We start from the raw sequence: 3,647 nt of genomic DNA, 5'->3' as shown, positions 1-3,647 counted from the left end.
TCATTATTCATTTATTTTTGTGAGTATTATTTTAACAAATGCACTCCGCTCTGAGACACTCACTGACATGGACAAGTTGAAAACCTTTTATACCTTTAATTTATGACTTTATCTGTAATGCATTTTTAAACACTTGTTGAAATGTTGTTTTACAGAGAACATTTATTTGTTGAATTGTATTTTAAAGGGTAACTTGGATTTGACAAATTTTATGAATCATGTTTGAATTGAGTGTCAAATTCTTTTCAAAAGAAAAAGAGAAAAATCTGTTCTTATGATGAGGAGTCGAGGACGTAGAAATTTGGGAAATGCGAAAGGCCCCTGGCCTAATCCCAGTGTCCCCCCTCACGGACTCACAGACTCTGAGGCGCGTTCCCGGGAAGTCCGTGAGGGCTCAGGGCCGTCCCATAAAATGCCGGTAAATCCGTGTTAAAAGAGAAGAAGAAGAAAAACGATAAACAAACAAGCATCGACAACTACACTGATGTTAAAATTGTTTGAATTTTTCTTAAGATGGAACACATGAAGTCAGAGGAAAAATTTACTTTACACACTTAGTTTATTCAATTATTTATTTTAGTTTTTGTTTAACGAGGCTGTTTTGACCAACAATAGTGCACTAATGATTATTGACAAATATTGACATTTACCTCTCGTCCACTCTGCAGAGCGAGAGCCTGCAGGACTTTCATGCAGATTGACCTCATCTCTAAATGATAATTTGACTTCATCCGAAACTGTAACCAGTGCACACTTTTCGGGGTAATCACATCTTCGTCTTTTTTGCAAGTGCACTGATGCAAATCGGTGAATCTCACCGTCCAACATTTCAGACTTGTGAGAGTCAGAACATGTTGGGTGTGGAAAGCAGTGAGCAATGTTTGCCAAGGTGTCTTCCTTTGTTGTGACAGTTTGGCTTTTCAGTATTAGTTTGTTCTTTTACAGGGGTGCCAGTCAGATCTCTCACCTGAATCAGTGAGTCTGATTAAGAGTGGGTGTTTACGGGGCGGCGCAACCTAGTAGTTGCAGGTTGTCACAACTTGAGCAAAGTCATAATACTGGACAGACATCAAATGTTCTTTGAACTATGTTTTTACAAAAGCATTGTGAGACCTTAGGAAAATGATAGTGTTAATGTTGACTCACTACTTGTTAACAGTATGTCACACAGAGACGAAACCAGCAGACTGTAAAATTTATTGATCAAGTACAACCTCTTTATTTTACGTTAACAAAAACAAGCAAAAACTTTCATGGTTGAGTGATGCAATCTAAAACACATCAGCTGTTAAGGCTAGTGGTTACCAAAACTGAGTAATCCTTTTACATTTTACATGCAGTCTGTCAAATAATGCTGTTTGTACCATCACTGCTGTTTCCATCAGTTCATAACACTTCAATACTCCATTGTAGAGGTCATGAAAAACTACAACGTCAAATAGAGTACAGATCTGTTGAAATACAAAACAAAGAATTATCAATAGAAAATTTAAGTTAATTGTAAATGAACTACAATACACTCAGTGAATTCCTATGCTATTGTATAGTGTTTCGTGTTGTCACTTAAGTACTAAAGAGGTTTGTAAAAAACAATGACAGTAGACTCACGACCTGCCGGTGGGCAGACACTGTCCTGCTGGTAGACACTGGTGGTGATGGAGGCTCCTGAGCTGAAGATGCAGGGTTTCTGAGGCTGCTTGGTATTAAGGACTCCTACTTCAGCATGAACATACCAGCAAACCAGAAGAACTGAGAGCCATGAAAAATTACTTCCAGATGTAGTTGGTAATTAACTGTCAGGACACCTAACAAAATCAACATCAAACTCACCAACATACACAGCAGAGTCTAAAGAGTTTATGTTGGGCCTTCAGCTCAGTGATCTGACAGGACTTCAGTATTCAGAAAGGTTTACTTTCACCCTGACAGCAACCAGCTGAGATGTGTGACAGAGGTCGCCAAGGACTCCCAGAAAGCTTAGAGTGTGGGGTTGTCTCGTGAAAGATGTTGGGGTAGTCATGCTAAACCTTTGACAACCGATTTAAAAACTGGGGAATTAGTGAAAAAGAGATTGTAGTAAATGTTTTGTATCGCCGTATAATACATGACAGCAAGAAAAGACATTATTAGTATTAGTATTATTATTATTATTATTACTGAAGAGTAAGAACAGTACATCTGATTTCATAGTCAGAAAACATCACCCACAGAAAAACGAATCTCTTCTTAAAAATGTGTACCATTCTTCAGTGTCCACCATCAAATAATTAAAACATTTCAGTGTCTCTTATTGTGAAAGTTTCCTTTCATTGTTGTTTCTGTGTATTATTTACATTTCAAGTGCATTTGTGTTGAATACTTTGGTCACCTAAGAACAACAGGTGGATGAAATGTCACTTTGAGCACTTTCATTAAATAAATATAAAGATCGAAGTTAACAGTCCAATACTTTGGGAAATGCTCCAACACGGAGAGATCCAGGACATGTTTAGCCTAGCTTAACACAAACACTGCTAGCCTCGCTGCATCAGAAGAATAGTCTGTCTGATTTCCATGTTATTACGTGGTGTATGTTGGTAACTGAACAGGTGTAGAAAAGGACATTTAAAAAGGAGACATTGTGGTTTTAGCAGCAACTAGGGTTGGAGCTACGTGTTGAACAACAACCGCGGAGTGCACCAGCTGAATGCACCTTCAGTAAAGTCCTGAACTCATGGTGGGGTGCGTGGTTTGAACTGTGTTCTAACTGTACTGTTAAATGAACTAGCTGACTACAGGACAGGCTGCTGACTAGTTAGCTGACAACACGTCAGTCAGTCAGACAGAACCTCTTCATAGAAAGTGGATTTGCTTTTGATCTTTGTGCTAAGCTAGGCTAATATAGCCCTCACTGTCCTGAAGGAAAATACAGGAACCGTCTGCTGCTCTGATTTTGTACAAATTCAGAAACCACAAGGATCAATCTAAACGATGTATTTATTCTTTACTATTACTGTATTCTTCAGTGTTACTGTACGATGTGCTAGAGTGTGACGTTATAAAGGACCGGTACCTTTAGTCTTACTTTACGATGTGCTAGAGTGTGACGTTATAAAGGACCGGTACCTTTAGTCTGACTGTACGATGTGGTAGAGTGTGACGTTATAAAGGGCCGGTACCTTTAGTCTGACTGTACGATGTGGTAGAGTGTGACGTTATAAAGGACCGGTACCTTTAGTCTGACAGTATGATGTGGTAGAGTGTGACGTTATAAAGGACCGGTACCTTTAGTCTGACTGTACGATGTGCTAGAGTGTGACGTTATAAAGGACCGGTACTTTTAGTCTGACTGTATGACGTGGTAGAGTGTGACGTTATAAAGGACCGGTACCTTTAGTCTCACTGTACGATGTGGTAGAGTGTGACGTTATAAAGGACCGGTACTTTTAGTCTGACTGTACGATGTGCTAGAGTGTGACGTTATAAAGGACCGGTACTTTTAGTCTGACAGTATGATGTGGTAGAGTGTGACGTTATAAAGGACCGGTACTTTTAGTCTGACTGTACGATGTGGTAGAGTGTGACGTTATAAAGGACCGGTACCTTTAGTCTGACTGTACGATGTGGTAGAGTGTGACGTTATAAAGGACCGGTACTTTTAGTCTGAC

The 3,647-nt window shown here is 39.4% G+C and overlaps 1 protein-coding gene across 2 annotated transcripts in view; it reads right to left on the bottom strand.

Annotated features, from left to right (window-relative positions):
• Positions 1–1,216: 1,216 nt before the first annotated feature.
• LOC123960971 (noelin-like) overlaps positions 1,217–3,647 on the bottom strand; it is a 16,678-nt gene continuing 14,247 nt past the window's right edge. For both annotated transcript variants that reach the window (XM_046036038.1, XM_046036037.1), the window contains exon 5: positions 1,217–3,582. The gene's annotated coding sequence lies outside the window, so the exon portion shown is untranslated. The remainder of the gene's footprint in view (positions 3,583–3,647) is intronic.

The sequence above is a fragment of the Micropterus dolomieu genome, linkage group LG21, assembly GCF_021292245.1.
Source record: "Micropterus dolomieu isolate WLL.071019.BEF.003 ecotype Adirondacks linkage group LG21, ASM2129224v1, whole genome shotgun sequence".
Classification (NCBI taxonomy): domain Eukaryota; kingdom Metazoa; phylum Chordata; class Actinopteri; order Centrarchiformes; family Centrarchidae; genus Micropterus; species Micropterus dolomieu.
Note: the sequence above shows the minus strand (reverse complement) of the source record. Positions and strands in the feature narration are given on the sequence as shown.